At 29.8% G+C, this 20,279-nt stretch overlaps 1 protein-coding gene across 1 annotated transcript in view; it reads right to left on the bottom strand.

The window, feature by feature from the left end:
• ADGRL3 (adhesion G protein-coupled receptor L3) overlaps window positions 1-19,090 on the bottom strand; it is a 566,410-nt gene extending 547,320 nt beyond the window's left edge. The window contains exon 1 of the mRNA XM_025040294.1: window positions 19,020-19,090. The gene's annotated coding sequence lies outside the window, so the exon portion shown is untranslated. The remainder of the gene's footprint in view (window positions 1-19,019) is intronic.
• Window positions 19,091-20,279: the final 1,189 nt, after the last annotated feature.

Genomic DNA, 20,279 nt, shown 5'->3' with positions numbered 1-20,279 from the left:
AAGATTCAATTGTAAAAGTTTATAAACAGTACTTCTTACAGAATTGTGCCCTGTACATACAGTAATAAGAAATGCAGTTACTATAATGACAATTACAATTAAGACTGAGTTCCTGACACACATGAAAAAAATTTTTCAAATCCTATAAAATCTTAAATTCTCTTTCCTAATGGCATCATTTATTCACTGTAAAATCAAGATTGTTTTTTAATCTGCCAATATTTTTTGTATTCTCCATAATAAGCAAGTAGCAATGGTTCCAAAATGCTTGTCATGAACATTCTGTCCTCAATTCTATCTCTTTTCAAAAAGGGTAAGTCGCTACTGTGAAGACTTTCCAAGATCAAGTCTGGGAAAGGGTTTATTTAGCGAAGAACTTCTGGTCAAGTGGAGCACACTGTAAGCATACCCATCACATCTTAATATACATCATTTTCTATGTTATCCTCATTAACATTTCAATATTTGACATATTATTTTGCAGTATTAGGACACTAGTAATTTACTAGAAATCTAAAAGATAAAAAGTGTTTTATTTAAGGCATTATTTATTGAAAACACAAGTAAATTTCCCTTTTGACTTATATTAACTACTTTTTTGTAGAGATTAAAAGTGAATATGGTTTCAATTTAGACTGAACTATTTATATACAGTATCAATTTTTTTTTTCATTTTGGGTGGTGATAAAAAAATCGATGGATTGAAAGAATGTTTCTAATTCTTACAGTGATACCCAGTTGAAGAGTATTCAATATTAATAAATAAAACCCAGAATAAAATGTCAAATGACATGATTCTAAACATATTTCAGGTAAGTTGTTTCAAATTCAATTGAATAATTTTTTATAGATTTTGAATTTATTCTTGTGTTTTTGCAGACCAAAAAATAAGCTGCAATAGGACAAGAGCAGAATATTTTTTCCATCATAGTAACTGAACAGGAAATGACTAGAGAAACATACTCCCTACATGAAGAAAAGATTTTTTCCCAAGCTGCTTCCTTTCTCCAGAATATTCTTCTTCAGTCCCCACTTAGGCCTTCTCTGAACCTGTCTGGCTAAATTAGGTTTTTAACCATATATTACATATATGTTCTCTATTATAATAGTCTCAAAAATATTGTTCCTTTCTCTAGACAAATTATTTCAGTTTGCAATTATACATTAATTTGTGTAATTATTTGAGTAAGATCTGTCCCTGCCAATAGAATGTAGACACCATGGTACCAGGGACTTGCTGACTAATATATATATATACAGTAACTGGAACAGAGACGGGAACAAAGTAGGTGTTATGGACTGAATTGTGTTCTTCCAAAATTTATTAAGTCTTAAACCCCAATGTGATTGTATTTGAAGATGGGGCCTCTAAGAAAGTAATTAAGATTAAACACAGTCACAGGGACGAAGCTCTTATTCAATAAAATTAGTGTCCTGAGAAAAAGAGATACTAAGCTCACTCTCTCCCTTTCTCTCTCAACGCATAGGCATGGTTGAAAGGCTATGTGAGGAATAGTAAGCAGAAAGTCATCTACAGCCAAAAAGAGAATCCACACCAGGACCAAATAGGCACCATCAGATAGGACTTATAGCCTCTGGAACTGTGAGGAAATAAATTTCTGTTGTTTAATCCATCCAGACTATGATATTTTGTTATGGCGGCCTGAACACACTAATACAGTAAGTAATTAAAAAGATGTGTTGAATGATTAAATAAATGAATAAAAGTTGATGGGGAATAAAAATCTTTTCCCTAAGTTAATTTTTCATCAGAAAGAAGTGCATTTAATATAACTTTCTGGTATTTGCCAGCCTGCACTTAGTCCGCTGAAATGGAAAAAAAAAAGTGACTTTTCTAACTGATGAGTTTAGGAAAGGAACTTGACATACTCAGCTAGCTTCTTTTCCCTCTCCCATCTGAGGGCAGCCAGGCACACACAGGAAACAAAGATTCTGGTGTATTATTCCATCCAAAATTTTTCAGTGGCATCATCCTATATGGAGAGGCCTATGTATCCCTCTGAGCTTGAAACTGCTTAATTCTGGGATCAGCTATTAGGGAACCCATTCTAGGTGTATGTGTAAGCTACATTCTCCAACCTCTTTACTAACATTTTAATCTACCCAAATGTTTGTCTAGATCTCACTTTGATTAAAACTTACATGTGGAAATAGTATGCTATTTATTGGGCTTCTCAAACCCTGTAGATGATATTACCATTGTTCTGAAATAGAATAGATCATCAAATATTCAAATCATCAATGGAAATTGTTCTGGATTTTGAAAAATAAAATTTAATACATATGGACGTATGGAATCTATGTTATTGATTTAAATGTTACCAATTTTTTAACTATTTTGTGAGAAATTTTAATTAGCATTTTCTACAATTAGAGATGAAATGTAGAAAAATATTTGTTCTTATTTTTAGTTATTCTCAGCAAAAATTTCACTAGATCCTATGCTCCTTAAAGCATATAAACTCAAGTAATGACAAACCTAACTTAGCCCATAAAAGATGCTCATTACTACAACAAGCGAAAAATACCTTATCTGAGAAGGCGTCTTCTGGTCCTACAGCACAAACAAGATTTCTCAGTAATGCGCACACGTGTGTGTGTGTGTGTGTGTGTGTGTGCGAGTGCAAGCATACATACACACATGCACGTGCACTTTAAAATATATATAAAGTATATATATTTAATTGTATGATACATATTTTTGACTACATAATATTACATTTCTATTAAAAACGAGACAGGAATATAACATGGTTTAATGATTATCTCTGTTCTTGACTAAAATGTATTCTTCAAAAATAAATCTTCTACAAATACATTTTATTTTTACTTCTCAGTGTTTCCAACTACACTTTACTTACAATCTTTTTATGGATCTACTGATCTCCATGCCCTGAATTAATCTCATTTCTTGCTTGGGATTCTTTTCATGTTGATGATAAACATTAAGTTAATAAAAATAGAACTTTAAATGGCTGTCTTAACCCAAATATTCAAAATGAAAGTTTATAAGTAAAAGTCCAGTACAATAATTCTATCTACATATTAAAAAAAGAAATACAGTAAGAAAAAAATCCTCTTCCACATGAATTTCCTTAATTTCCCTAAAGTCGAATTCTGCAGATATATTTTAAAGAAAAATAATAAATTTTAAAAATGCAACAGGTACTATAAAATCATCATTTAAAGCCTAATGAAAACACAGCGTCCACATGAGAATTACAACAGACTTTCAGTGTACTGCACAAGCACGTGACATATTATTAAGCAAATATAATTAAGGACAACGGAGCTGGACTTTTTTTTACTTTTTTTGGTAACTTTAGCTTCACATATGGAGCATTTTGTTTCACTTCTGGTTTACTTTCTTTTAATCAAAGACCCCCACTGTAATGCCTTCACACAGGGCTCAGTGTTGTGGTTACCATGGAAACCATAATTCTGAATGTCCTAACTTGTGTGATTAAAATTTAACACAAAGTAACATTGATAGTCTCCCTCATTTCCACTACCACCAATATCCAATTCTAATTAGCAGCACAATAACTGGTTTGGAAGGAATAAAGATCTCTGACTACTATAGCCTCACATTGCCAGTTATTCACAGGGAATCTCATGAACAATATATAGTGATGGATCTCTTTATAAAATGCTGGGTTGAAACAGAGGAATTATTTCTAATTGACTTTCCAGTCTTCTCTAGAAAATAATGTATATTTTCTTCTGTTTATGTACTTTTTAAAAAATTATTATTCTATATTTCATTTGCCTATTCAACTGGAGCAAAAGCTTTATAGTAGTCTAGTATACTAGGCTAATGAATGAAACTATATGACATTTTAATTCCTCGGATCCACTTGTAATAATTATACTCACTTTTATAATTATTACACTGTTCTCTTCAACATGAAATTAACCCTTCTAGGTATGTTAATTAAGATACAACATATGCAAAATCTTTTAAACTGAGGTTTAAAACTTCAACTGGATCTTTTCTCTTTTCTTCCTTTCTTTTAATGAACACTCTAATAGGAGCTGATAAATTCTCAGTACTCCATTAAAGAAATATATTCTCTCTTGCTGATTATTTTGATTTGCAGAAAATTATATTGTCTCAGGGGCTCACTTGCACTGATCATGTGCCCTGCTTTTCATCGGCTCTACTCATAACTAAGTACAAATTTATTACATTAGTCATAACAACATTTTAAATTTGGAAATTATACTCTGTCATTCCAACTGAGCTTCTTGCCTACCTTATCATATATTAGAGCAAACATGAATGACATTCCTCTCCACTCCTAAAATCCCAAAGGAACTGTTTAAGTTTATAGAGTAAGAGGGAATATTTTAAATATTAAACATTTAGAGTCAAGAAGATACATTTGTCATTAAGTCCAATACTTTCAAAATTTAGGGTAGTATTGAGGCTCAGAGAAGTTAAATGATATCCTTAGTATGTCTAGTACTTTAACCAGTACTAGTAGTTTTAAGTATTCGTTTAACATTTTTATTCATTCATTATAAAAGAGTGACATTTCTCTTATTAGTTCATGCCTTTTTCTACTTTTATTTAACAACCTACATACCTTAAAACATAAAGTGCATAGAGTATTTGTAAAATTGATCTTGAAAATTAATGGAATTGATCCAAAAGATGAAATAGGGGTAAATTAATAATTTTGTTATATATTGCTGTATAATTTGATTTATGTAATTTAAATATTTGAGTTCACACTGGAAATAATCTGTTTGTTATGATTACATCTTTAGCTATAAAACACACTTTCAAAATCATTGCTAAACTAGTCAACAGTAACTTTTACTAATTAATATTAATTCCTACTGTGAAAATATTTTTACAAAATCTCTATTCCTTCCACATAGTTCATTTAATGTTACTTATCTTTTAGCAAAGATCTGACTATTAATTGAAGTAAGCAATTTTTACTTCAAATACTATTCTGACATTTGAGTAAATAATAATTTTAAGTAACATCTGACTCTGGACAATTTTATTTTCATATACTTTCTACGTACAAGTAAAGGATTGTCTCGTCCTATAACTGGTCCATTTAGAACTTTTATTTCTAATTAGAATATGTATGTAAAGTACTCTAGTATAAGTTATTCTTTCCTTTTCTGTGAGAAAGAATGAAAGAGAGAAAAGGACTGATATGTGTGTGTGGCTATGGGTATAGAGGGGAATCACTTGTGGAAGGAGAAAAGAATAAGAAAAGAGGATTCCTTTATTTACATGTTCTCTACATCATATATTATTCCGTTTTGAAATATTAGATTTTGAAAGATCCTTTGAATATGCTAGTTCATATTCAAGAGTATACCAAGAAATGCAAACATGTTTTTTAAAAAATGGTGTTCTGTACCAGAGGCTTCATTAATGGAGTCAGTGGATAATAATACAGAGAAAGCCACAAAGGTGAAATGATTGACAAATCTATACAAGCCAGGAAAGGCATAAAAGAAGGCATTATTTTACTAAGTAATAAAGAACTAGATTAAGGTTGATAGATAGGATTAACATAGATTAAACTGGATGAAGACTATACATAAAATTCTTTGCCATGTTTAAAGTGTCAATAGATAAAGAAGAAGATAACTTATCTCAATAAAAAAAATAGATTATTCAAGTTGAATTGTCATGTCATTTAATGTCAGTACATTTACAGAAGCTAATAATTCTCATCCTATGATATTTAATGAAAGGTCTAGTAAAATGGATATTTTCAATCTACCAAAATTCAAAGCTAAAATCATTATAGTATCTATCTTTAGAGTTCCAAAGGCTGTTTTCTTATTTAATAAATTGTTTTATCACATTCAACTCTTCTTCATTTTAATTCTTGGACGCTGACAAATTTTTAGGATTGCACTTTCAGTGAAACATTGTTCAATGATGTTTTTCGCAAGGCAAAATAAAATATATCAAAATTAACATCACTTTATTATTTCACAGAGTCTAGCCTGCTGGGTGTGATAAAAAGACTTGTAAAATAATATGAAGAATGATTCATTCCAGAAATTTCAACCAAGCATCTACTTACAAAGTCCAGATTTACTTACCTGTTATGGCACTCCACTGACTGACTTATTACTCACTCATTCTATTTCTACAGCTATACATTCAAACTATCTTTGGAGTAAATATAGAAAAGTAGAATCTTTGATATAAACTTAAAATCTCCTCTAAGAAAAAAAAAATGATTCTTAAAGATAAGAGACTCAGTATACCCCCTCAGGAGCCAGAAAAGATTAGTTATAGTTTTCAACATTTTTTTTTCAGATTAACAACTTCTGTGGTTATTCAAATTTCCTCTGATAGGTACTCATATGTAGCACTTAGAAAATAGAAGGGAGCAACAGGAATAGTCTCAGCCAGCATCTGAGAAACACTGGTGTTCTAGCTCTGTGGTACAAAAGGAGGATAAGTTGATGAGGAAACAGACAACATAGCTAAACAGGAATTGAGAGGTAGAAAGATGCTGTGAAATTCACAATTCTCTGGAAGATTAAGGTGGTTTCTGAAGGAGTTTTAAAATCAAGACCTTTGAATATCATGTGCTTTAATATTTTAATATAACTATATTTGCTCTGTTTCACTTTGGATATCTTTTTGACTATTTGTTTTTAATACTGACCAGACCAGAGAAATGGAGTCTCTGCTTCAGTCATGTCTGTCCTATTCCTTAATTCCTTTTGTAAAATTATTTGAAATTCAGAAAGCTTTCTTAGAATAACAAGATAAAACTGTAACAGGTAAAAAGACTATATTAATAAGCAAGGAAAAGTTCATTGTTTAAAAGTCCTAACTTTATATAATTCCATAATAATTGCTGAATGAAGATATTCTGATTTGATGACATTTTCTATAAATGTGAATTCATAGAAACTGCAGTATTATTGTTATTATATATTATTTTAGAGTTTTAAATTAGATTATATTGAAAACTAATAATGAAATATACAACTTTATTCTACCATTTCAAATTTTCATTCCTCTCAGTAGTAAAATACTATCTCCCTAACTAGGTTAATAGATAATTACATGAAAATATTTTTCATAGTGCCTGGGACATAATAGACCCTAAGTGATGTGAATTTGAATGTGAGTAGTATCAAAAAGGCCAGGCAAAGCACTACGTAAATACATGTTATTAGTACAAATTTATAAACTAATATATTAGTGGAAAAATAAATTCATAATAAATTTATAGGAACTACATAGTATATTAAAATAACAACAATAAAGAGTTTTCTTCCTTAATGAGTAAAACTTGAATGTGTCAGAAAAGGCAGTGATTGGGAAAGCCAGAGGTATGCTGGCTACTCTTCATTTTTACACATTCTATCCCATATGCTGTCAGAGAGCAAAGTCCTTTAAATGACGAAATGCTCAAGAACTCAGTTCAAATGAGTCAAGTTGGCAGAATTTTCAATCATAGCTCAAAACAAGAATCTCTCCTTCAATATGAATATAACAAGTGTCTTTTAATGTAATTTCATATATGTATATTCCCATAAAAGTTAAAAAATACCAACGCTGAATGATCTAGGGCATTATAAAAGCTAGTAAATAATTTGTTTTCACTTTAAATTAAAGACTTTGCCATCCTTAATGTCAGGAATATAATTCATAATTGAGTGTTATAATTCAGTTTTCATTCTAAATTTTTAAACATGAATATATAATGAGAAAAATTAATGTTTTTTTCATTAATTGTAAACTGTTATAAGTTCACTTTCTGCTATAGCTAAAGCTAAAAGAATTTTTGCTAGATATCATATGTGCACAGAAAATATGAAAAGCATCTAGATGAAAGGAACACTGTAGGTAGCACTTCACAAATAAACCCGTCCTCTCTTTAGCTAAAAATGAGCTACAGTAAATGCAATTTGAAAATGATCTCGATTCAGATGTGGTGTTCAATTTATGGTGAATATAGTTTGGTTAGACCATTAATTCATTATTCCTCATTTGTCTTTTAGCATTAGTACAATGTGCACTATCAGACGATGGGATAAAAAACCTATTAGTGCTGCTCTTTCTAAACTAATGGTCAAGCTACTCCTCTCCATATTAATATTTTTCAAATTGTTTTACCTTAAATTTATTTCTTGACATTCTATTGAAGTCCATGCCAGTTAAAACCTTTTCAGCTATCTTATAATTTTCTTATCTATTTCAAATGGGTTACAATTGGCCATTTTTTAAATGAAAACTTTAATTTGTGGTGATATTTTGCTGAAATTATTTAATAACATATAATAACCCTATTTTTGTTTATTTATTATATAATATTAACTAATACTGTGTTATAACTACAGCTAAGAAATAGTCTGGTTGAGGTAAAAAGTACCTGAAATAAAAAAGGACAGTAAAGCCAAGTTGTTAGAAATGATCTGTATAATCTTTTGCCTAAAAGATTACTTTTGGACAACTTTTCAGAAGCTATATATACAGCAAACGTTTTTTTAATACACTTGCCCCACTCTTTTCCTACTAGCAATACTTTTCAAAGTTGATATCAGAGGGAATTCCTGCTACAATATTTACTACGTATAGCAATCAGAGGCATTCCTTTGGATATTTATATATGTCTGAAATAAACATAAAACTTTCATTTCAAGTACTTATCACTAGATTATCCATAAACTGACAATCCAAAAATATTGCTAATTTAGTATATTTAATCGGGGATGAAATTAAATTGAAATGAAAAGAAATCTATTATAAACTTCATTTGTGGAATAATTAATAACACCAAGGATTTCTTCACTCTTGGCTGAGAATATTGAGACACAATGTAAGAAAAAGTGTTTGTCTACAAAATTCAATTTCTTCATTGAAATTTATGATAGAGAGATTACATGATTATACATGCATTACCACCAAGTTTTATAAAAATCTAGCCATTCACAATTTTTGGCAACAAAGACAGCAAACAATTACTTGCTTTCATTACAATTGTAAGAGGCAATTTGAGAAAATACTCCCCAGGAATTAAATTTTGTGAATAAACATTTTAGTTAATTGCATTATTGTTCTCAGAACATTGAAGGCAGCACTTAGCCAAACCAAGAAATCCAATTTATTTCTTTGTTTTTCTTAAGCAAATAAATTCTCTTCCACTAACACATCTTAGGGCTCAAGAAAAAAAAATGCATATATTACATTATATGGATAAGAAAGGTATTTAAATGTAAAATTTTAAATGTTTTAAAGAAGAAATATGTAGTCTTCTTAGGCCAAATAAGTTCTAAAAGTCAAAGGTTTTTGTAAAAGGTCAATGAAGGTAGCTCACCATTTCAACTTTCATCAGTGCTGAGAGCACTGGTGTTTGTGAATAGTTCACAGAATACTGTAGCTATTAGTTCTAGCTTTCTATTTCATATTTTTATCTGATTGTCTTATCCTACCTTTAATGCAATGCATCTCTCACACGTCCAAGAGTTGTTCTTTAAAAAAACAGTATCATAATATTTATGTAATTAGGTCTCTACTAAATATATAGTAATGTAAAAAGGGTCTCTTAACATATCCTTAAATTTCTTCTTAAATATCTTGACCCAATACTCTTATCACTGAGGAAAAGTATATCCCCCCAGAATAGATTATGCGTTATTCTCTGATGAATATTTTGGCCTTGCCTAGTCTCTCTGTTAGAGTACTAAAATTCTTCTCATATACTACCACTTCTGTGAAGCTTTCCCAAGACCTTTTATTCTGAATTAATTACTCCCTTTTTCTTATAGTACTCAACATATTATAATATAGCTAGTTATACATGTTCTATATGCCCAGCTAGGTTTTTTCTCTAGGTCAGAATATCATTATCACTCCAGAACATAGCAGAGGTCTCAGGCACTCATGGCATTAATATAATATGTACTAAATATATGATTTTTAAGTAAATTAAAATTAATGTGTTTTAATCGTCATTTGTCTTCAAGTTTTATGATGATATTTCTTAGCCTTTGAAATATGTTACTTAATAAAGTCATATTAGTTGCATTAAGTAAATGTAACCAAAGGTGATGTTTTTAATCAATCTCCTCTTCTTGTGAGTGTATAAGCTTGAAATTGTTTAGAAAAATGCATATTCATTCTGAAAAAAATAATAATTTATTACAAAGTTAATTTCATAATTAAGATGTACTAATTAAATTTTATTGACAGAAATTCTAGAAAAAATTTAAAATACAATTCTCAATAAAATCTTATAATACTAATAAATTGAGATATGACTTTACACATACCCACATATTTCGTAATAAAAAAACAACATCCAGAATTTTTCAAATTCCTAAACTTTTGAAAAACGTAGAGAAATCAATGATTCTATACTATTTATTTCCAAACACCAAACTGTTTTTCAAAATCATAAGTATTTTTAAGTCTTTTAAAATGTATTGTACATACCCTTGCCTTCTAACAAAGTATGTTAAACACACATACAAACTAACTTTTTCTTCTCGATGACCCAAGATCATCACAGAATTGCAGCATCCTATGTTTTTTAAGAGCAAGAATGTTCTTTATGGATAATCTAGTGCTTCCCTCACTAATTGGACAAATGAGAATTCTACAACCCAGAGAGATTATGTGATGTACCCTGGGTCTCATAGCAAGTTAAAAGCAAGACCAGGCCCAGAGTGAAGTTAACATGACCCAGAGTGCTTCCTAATAAAAATCACACCTGTAAAAATTATTTCTGTTAAAACCTAGCTGGGGATATAGAACATGTAAAATGTTTATAGATCAGAGACTCTTAGATACATACGAAAACTTTATTCTGATATATAATAGATCCAGCCTCCTATATTTACTAAATTTTTTTATAACTTTTAGTGATTATTTGGCCGCTATCCTTAATATACAATGTCAGATTCATATGCAGTTTTCAATTTGTCTATTCTTTAATAATATGGTAAACTTAATCTGCTGCATATTGGATGCTAGATGATCACATTTGTTACATGTAAAATATGTTTTTAGTGAGGATCTTTTCTATGTGAAAAGCATGTGAGCTTTAGTTAGAATAAAACAGCTGAATATTACAACCAGTGGAGAAACAGTTAAACTGTAGTTCCTGTAGTTGGTTGTATTAGAATCATTCGCTAAAGGAATCAAGATACACTTCTTTTAAAAAGTGAAAAATAGTCATGAAAGAAAAAAATCATAAAACCAGCATTTTCCACTTGGATGATGCAATTTTTCCTGTCTAAATTCAGAGATCGATAAAAGCAAGACCTACCATAGTCAGGCTAGTGTCAAAAAATTAACAATTTAACTCAGGACTTGAAGAAAATTAATGTTTTCATAAAACACCAATTTAAATAATAACAAAAATAAAATAGAAAAAGGAACAAAATCCAATAAAATAAATAAAACATAAAAATAATAAAAACATCAATAAACACACTTACTATATGACCTAGCAATCCAACTCATGGGTTTTTACACTAGAGAAATAAAAAAATTATGTGCACGCACACACACAAACTCACACACACACATACTGCATATGAATATTTATAGCAACTTTATTATCACCAAAGATTAAAAACAACCCAAATGTTCTTCAACAGGTAGATGGATAAACGAACTTTGAAATAGTCACAAAATGGAACAATGACCAACAAAAAAGAAGGGATGAATTGCTGATATACTCAAAAACCAGGATGAATCTCAAAGACATTATGATGAGTGAAAGAAATCGGTCTCAAAAGGCTATGTACTGTATGATTCATTTATAAGACATTCTGAAAAATTTAAAAATATAGTAATAAAGAACAGATAATGGTTGCTAGGGGTTAGGGACAGAGGCAGGGAATAATTACTAAGGGGCACCATGAGAGAATTTTTATGTGATAAAAGTACTCTGTACACTACTTGTGGGAAAAACACAATTCTTTACAAGTTTTATATCTCAGAATTGTACACAGAAAACAAAACAAAACGAACTATAAATACAGATGGACGGCCAGGTAAATAGACAGATATATAGACAGATATGGTTATGTGGGTATATATGTTATGTTAAAATTCCTCAAACATTTACAATGAGTGATTTTAAACAAATGTACTCAATAAAAAAAATAAATAAATGTAGATATTCAATTTAAAAAATCATAAATTCCTCTCTAACAACAATGACAAAAAATAATAGCCAATAATAAATTGTTTTTAGCTTTTATTTGTGGCACAAAATGCCAATCAATAAATATTTATAGCCTAGAGTAGATTTCTATTGAATATAGCATCCCTAATTTAGATGAAAATGAAAAGGTTTTTTTGAACCATAATAATTTTCCAATGCTATGGATTAGAGGTAACAGAAGACAGTTTGAGATAAAGAGGATCTGGTTCAGAACAAGAATCAAGACACAAAATTCTGTCCAGGCCACTGTTGGTTCAGGATTTATCCAAAAATATAAGAAGTAATGGAAAGTGAACAAAACAATCATTTTAGACTTTCAACTGGACTAGTATACTTCCTACACATCACCTAAACTCAAGGTTAAATATTATATCAGCAAAATTGTATATATATTCATAGTGTTTATTCCTAATTAGTCTTTTTGTTTTATCTTCAAGGTACCTGAATTAAAGAACAAGTTCAGATATTTCCAAGATAAAAAGCTAAAGGATTTCTGGTTAATCTCAAAATTATGATGGTCACTAGTTTGCCAAAGTAAAAAAAGACATGGGTGTTTAAAATGAGTAAAGATGTACTACGAAAAAAACACAGGAGGTAATAATAAACTTTGTTTGCTCTGATAGTCTGTCCTATACACAATTAGTGTATAATTATTTTTAATACTCAAAGTTTTTAAATTGTTTTATTATTTTTGCTTTTTTCCAAGTATTCGACACTATTCTGATAAATGAATGGTTTAGGTTTAGGTTGACAGCTGAGGTAAGTGATAAGGAACATTCTACTACACAGGAAAACTGAAATTTGTAACAATAATCAAAGAAAAATGAATTTTTCAAATTGAAAATGATTTTTCTGCCTTAGTTTTAACAAGACAGTTCCTAAATAGCAAGCTTTTATCAGACATTTAAAATACAGCATTTAAAAATTATTGAAGGAAGAAGGTGAGGATACAGGTAAAGTGACAGCTTATGGAAATAAAACCTGAAATGAAATTTTAACAATACATATCAAAAGCTTTAAAAAGAGTCATACAGTTGGACCCAATACTACTGCTAAATAGATACTCAATGAAATAATCACTTATATAACAAAAGATTTATATAAATATATCCTTGTTTCAGTAGTATTTATGAGTAAAGTGTAGTATGATGCTAATAAAAGGTACTTGCACATATTATTAGTCTATAAATATTTTTATGTATGTTTGTTTATTTAAAAGGTAAATAAAAATTAACACTAAAACACTAACTATATTTCTCCTGGGTGTGGGATTATAAGTAATATTAATATACTCTCTGTAATATTTTCTAAATTTTCTATAATGAGTATACATTTTATAATATAAAATATAATAAACATTTATTATTAAATGTTATTAAATTATAAAATTTAGTCATTTTAAAACAAAATTGTTTAACAGAAATCTTTAATGAAAAAGTTATATACACCAAAAATACTGACCTAAGGTTATTCAGTAATTGGTTATCACTTCTTTAGTCATTGTAAAACTCTATTAAAATAAGTTTTATTTTTGTTTTGGTGAAAAAAAGTATGATTGTTTTGTATATACTCCATTTGCTGTCGATGGTCCATTCTGTGGTTTAAGCAGTGGTACAAATTTGCTTTGCTCAACTAAGTGGCGGCTATCATTCGAATGCCAGACTTATCGTTATGCAAAATTTCCAAAGGTCACCATTTATGCATGTAAATTCTGAAGGGCACTAACTATACAGCTGACAGATTCTGACAGCCACTATATCGCCAAGAACAGAATAAGCAGGGATAACTGTCTGAATAATTAATGTGCTTTTACTCTGCCCATGGCCAGTTTTTACATCCTACACTTTCTGACTGTATTTTAGAAATTAATTAGAAAATATAATTTCATAGCAAAAATATATAAAAATTTCTATAAACATTGGGTAAAAAAGTAAGACATCTTTAATTTAAAGTGTTATAATTGTAGAGAGCACTCCTACCTAGAAATAAAAATTAACACTTAGCTCTGGATATTGTTTCTATAAAAAAATTATTTCTGTTAAAACATGCGAGCGCGCGCGCACGCGCACGCACACACACACACACACACACACACACACACACACCCCTTCTCTTCCCCAAAACTCAGTAAATGGTGCCACCAGCCATTGGGTTGACAGTTTTAAACCTGATTCTTCCCACTGAGACTTCAACTCTCACTACTCAAATGGAATCAGTCACTGAGATCTGTCAATTTTACTTTCTAAATAGTCTAAATGTGCTACTACCTCTCAATCCTCAATGTCATTGCCTTAAACCAGATCTTCATTAGACCTGAATTATTGCAAATACTTCCCAGATAATCCTCCTGCCTCAGGTTTCACAGTCACCCACATGCCTCCAGTTATCTTTTCTAATACCCAAATCCATGAGCAAGGCCAGCGGTACAAAATAAAAGAAACATAAAAATAGAAATTAAAAGGATACTATAAGGTAAATGTTTACAATATATTACCTAAGAGCAAGAGATAATAAATAAAATTGTGTGTTATGTGGTAATATGTGATCTGGAGAAAAATAAAGCAGAAGAGGGCAGAGGGTACTCCCAGGCAGTTTCAATTTTATAGGATGTTCAGGGAAGGCTGAAGATAGAACCGGTCTCTGAGCACTATACAGTGAAAACTGTGGAGCAAGAAAAGATGAAGGCTGTTGTAGTTCCCTAGGCAAGAGGGGTTTGTGATTTGGACCAAGTTAGTAGCCAGCGAGGTTCTCAGAAGTAGAATATGCTGATGGATCTGTAGCATGTGCAAAAGAAAATTCAACAATTACTTTAAGGATTTATGCTTAAGAAATTGGAAAAAATGGAGCCATTAAGAACACTTTTCGAGAGTAATGTTTCTGAATAGGCTTTATGATTTTGAAAATAGTTTGATACCGTGTTAAATACATTCAAAGAGGGCATTTACTGTGGAAAATATTGCTCCAGTACATCTTTCCTTAAGGTTCAAAAAATTATAGTTTATTTTACAAACACACAGTGCTTAGATATATGTCAAACTCTATTCCGAATGCCTAGTGGTAGGTAATTTTCTTAACCCCATATTATCGATGAGGAAGCTGAAGCACAGGGAGGCCTGTACACCTCTAAAGCTGTATATCGAGTCTATCTTCAAATCCTGACCTCTTTTCTTTGTCTCAGATATTTTTGTATCTTACTATTAAAATAGAATTTGAGGTTCTCAAAGCTGATAGTGGTGGGAAGTGCAGATGACAAAGAGGCAGGAGAAAACTTCTGGGGGTGATGGATATGTTTCGTATCTTGATTTCTGTGGTACTTACACAACTTGATGTATTTGTGGAAACACAATTGTGAATAAAAAGAGTGAATTTACTATACATAAATTATACACCAATAAAACTGATTTTAAAAAATAATCTAGCAAATATCTTAAATCGACACATGTTCGAAATGTGTATATTTTGTCCAAATGTAAAGTGAATCTCTCATATTACAAAATTTGTTCTAACACTTTTTTTTTTGATTAAAGCAATGTTCTTCACATCATCATCCAACAGTATTTGCTGACAAAGTAATACATTTTTATATGTTTCCATATAATTACTCTTGTATGATTTCAGCCATGTTCACAACAGGAAGAACTAGGGTGTGTCCAATGATTTATCATAAATTTAGTGGAAATCTGTAAATGACTCAATTGACTTTAAACATTGTTGAAAAACCCAGAGAGGTTTGCATTTGTGATCCAAATGTTGTTATTAAGAATTTTGCTATTCTTGTTGCTGTGTACTATCATTAACTTAAACTTTAAGACAAAATATGTCTTTGGGCAAGTTTAATCACTTATGATATGAAAGACAAAGCCTATTTCACAATCTTGATTATTTTAAATTTTAAGCTAGCTCCTTAAATGTGAGATTAGCAATGTTTATGTCCTATACTAAATCTGAAAAATATTCTATAATAGAAGTTAGTGAGATTTCATATCATTAAAAAATTATTTGATTTATACATATACACATCAACAATCTTGATTTTATAATTTTTATTTAATACTTTATAAGATCAATTGTCTAAATATGACTAGTCTGGTTAAAACTGACAACAATTCCATTAATGTACTTATCCAAACATATGTAACATCAGTACACTAAAATACTCTTAAAAATAAACACTGCCGTCAAAATCCAATGAGATACCACTTGACATCCATTAGGATGGCTATAATCAAAATGACAGATGATAACATTTGACAAAGATATGGTGACACAGGAACACATACATTTCTGGTGGGAATGTAAAATGGTGCAGCCACTTTATAAAATAATTTTGAAATTTCTTAAAAGGTAAAACATAGTCATTATATGATCCAGCAATTCCACCCCATGTATGTGTCCAAAAGAAAGGAATACATATAACTACACAAAATGTGTATATGAATATTTATAGCAGTATTATTCATAATAGCCCAAAGTATAAAAAACACAAATATCCATCAACTAATGAATAGATAAACAAAATGTGATATATCCATATAATGGAATGTTATTCAGACATGAAAAGAAATTAAATACCAATTCATCAACAAGGGTGAAAGTTGAAAACATTATGTTAAGTGAAAAAAACTGATATGAAAGGCCACATACTGTACAATTCCATTTTATAATAAATTCACAGAGGCAGAAAATATATTATAGGTTGCCAGGGGTGGGGGAGGGGAAGTTTTCTTTTAAGAATGATAAAAAATGTTCTAGATTAGACAATGGTGATAGTTGCACAACTTTGTGGATATACTAAAAACCACTGAATTGTACACTTTAAAAGGATACATTTATAGTATACAAATTATATCAATTAAAAACCAAGGAAGTAAACCCTGTCAATCATTTGACACTATAAAAATCCCTATGATTCCTCCAGAAACTTCATATTTGGGGGCCTGCAGTAGTCATTATATTAAATATTATGAGGTTTTAAGTATTCTTTTTTTATTTTCTTAATGAAAATAAGTATCAGGGGAGGTTTGGAAATTTTCTTCTCACAACCCCCTGGATACCACTATGCACTGGAGACATCAGGCTGGAGAATTAAGCTTTAGTATGGCAAACCTGATATTTCATGGATTGTTCCAAACCTACTTTTCCAAACCCATCACTTAACATTGTCTAATCACATGCGGCTAATCCTTTAGCCACACTAGAAATACTGATTCTTGAATGGCCATCCCTTGCTCCTATATATGCTCTCCTATATAAGCTCTTCTATTGGCCTGGAATGCATGACCTCACCTTCCCTGCCTCAACAACTCCTCAGTGAATTTCACAGCTTTCATGAAGATTTCAAGATCCTCTACCTAACGTGACCTGCTCCCTCTCACCTTTGTTTCTTTAGCAGTTTGCCATTGATTCTTTTAAAATATACATAATAATTTCTATAAAGCTTCAATTTCTCACCATCATTTATACTCTTCAGAGCAAGCACATCTGTCTTGCTTGGCTTATAAGAAAGAAAAGAGAAAAAAAGAAAAAGAAGAGAAGAGAAGAGAAGAGAAGAGAAGAGAAGAGAAGAGAAGAGAAGAGAAAGGAAGGAAGAAAGGAAGAATAAATCAGCCTGTTTTTGTAAATTTAACTTATTTATATCACTAAGTACCAAAAAAAAAAATTCATTTTCAAGTCAGAAACAGAATGTCTGAAAATTTGTGTTAAGGTATAAATAAGCTAATAAATACAAATAAAGTAGAATCAATCATATCTACATTAGAAAGCAGGAATAATATTAATTGTTTTCATTGTGAATGAATGTGAAAAAGAAAGCAGTGATAAAGGTAAAACTATCTAAAAAAAAGGAATATCAATCAGAAAATTTAGTGCCTACAAAGACAAGTGCAATGTGTTTATAGTCTAAGTCAATCAGAGCCTTAGAGAACAAAAGACTAGAAAGTCTTTGGAAATAGATTGATAATAATTTATAACACACACTAATTATATCAGTAATTCAAAATGAATGTGAATTACTTTAATATGAAGAAAATAATCTAGCTAATATATCTAATTTTAGGCTGTGTATTAACTTATATTCTAGACGTTACAAAGTCACTTTACAGAAATTAACTTCAGTAACTTCAAAAAGAAAGGAAATTCCAATTTTACTGTTGGTTGACTACTATAAAGGCCTATTTTGCTTTCAGATGATTTGCTGAAGATGATGCACATATGTGTACTGGACCAAAGGTATTTTCCTTGAGATCTTTTCTGTTGTACACCATAAATATATTTGCGATAAATAAAAACATTACTTCAGAAAACAATTTATCTTAAAAAGCTTGGAGCTATAAAATGAATATATTTTATTTCCTAATAGTCACATTCACCATCATGGATATGTAATTGAGAACAAATCAGATAAATTAAACAAAATTGACTGCGATAGATTGTGTTAGTATACATGAACCAATTAAAAGAAAAAACTCCCAATAGTTATTCAATATTAGATATTTAAGGTAATAGAGCTATCTGCCTTTCCAAAGGGGTAGAGGGCCACTAAAATTATTACCTTCAGTAGTTCATTTATTTTTAATATAGCCAGTCTTTATGTCTTCACAACAGCAAATACTTTGAACTATATTAGTTACATATTTGTTCACAAGAAATGTCAATTTATTTTCCAAAAATATATAATTCCATTTTAGTAACTCATTAAACGATATGATGAATTTTCAATATGATACTCACAAAAAATATACTATATTGAATATAAATATTTTAAATACACTTTGAAATTACTAACAAATGGATTGGCAATAATAATCTACTAATTACCTTAAACTGCTCTTCAGTTGCTAAAAATCCATGTTTTTTTTCTCCAATTTACTGAACATTTTAACATTTCTGTAAAAAAACACAAACAGACATTTAATTACATGCTGAAAAAATACTTATTTTTATGGTTATAGTTGTAGAACTATTTGAATAGATATATTTCTTATTGTTTAAAGTGTATTTTTTTCCCACAATGTTTGGGCTACAGCGGAAAAACCATGGTATAAAAAAGAAATTCAATTTCCCTGTGACACATTTTCCTCCACGATCTCATTTACTATAATGTTCATTGCTAAATGGTAATAAATTTGATATGTAAGAAATATAAATATTTTCTTAATTAAAAGAACACATGAATTTTTAAAATATATTTTGAGATTCCCAATAAATTTTCTGATTTCTTGTGGTAGGCACTTCAGGCTATCTAAGAATGTGTCTAATTACTTTTATTATTAGAGAATTGCTGTGGGGAAAAAAAAAAAAAAAAAGCTGAGAAACTCTTTAATACATTTTTCTACTTAATCATACACACATATACACACATTCTCTGTGCATTTATGTATACATATTGAGACTAATTATATTAATCTAAACAAATTTAGATTTTAAAAATATTAGAAAAAAATAATAAAAATATGAGTTTACTTAAATGGTACATTTATGGAGGGTTGTCTTAGTTTTCTTTAAATCATCATATTTCTTTTATTATTGAAAAAATAAAATGCCAGATATTTAACACACACACAAAAAAGAAAGTATAATGTCCTTCAAAGTATTTCCTTGGACATTTCAATGTTTTCTGATGGTTTTGCAACTTGTCATATCAATTTTTGAGCTTTCTAGTGTATCTAAGTACTTTATACAAGAATCAACTGCATTATTTAATTATTATGATACTTAGTATTTATTATGTTATTATTAGTAGTATGCTATTTGTAGGAGTTAATTAACCATATATATGCCATAACAATGACAAAATTTATGATCTATTCTAGAGTCTTCTCTCCAAATGGATCAGGAATTAGATATGGTCAGATGGTGATTAGCATATAATTATAATTGAGTTCTTTACAGAATACTATTGATTACCATTACAAACATACATACATACATACATACGTACATACATATTTTTATATATTTATATTTGTGGGAAATATTTACTTAAAAAAACACTATATTTTGTTTGAGGATTTAAAAATGTTAAAGCAATGAAACTTACTGAATTTTTTCTACAAGTGTCCACCTATATTTGGCCAA

This window comes from Pteropus alecto, unplaced genomic scaffold (genome assembly GCF_000325575.1).
Source record: "Pteropus alecto unplaced genomic scaffold, ASM32557v1 scaffold57, whole genome shotgun sequence".
NCBI classification, from domain to species: domain Eukaryota; kingdom Metazoa; phylum Chordata; class Mammalia; order Chiroptera; family Pteropodidae; genus Pteropus; species Pteropus alecto.
This window is presented reverse-complemented; position numbering and strand designations above follow the sequence as displayed.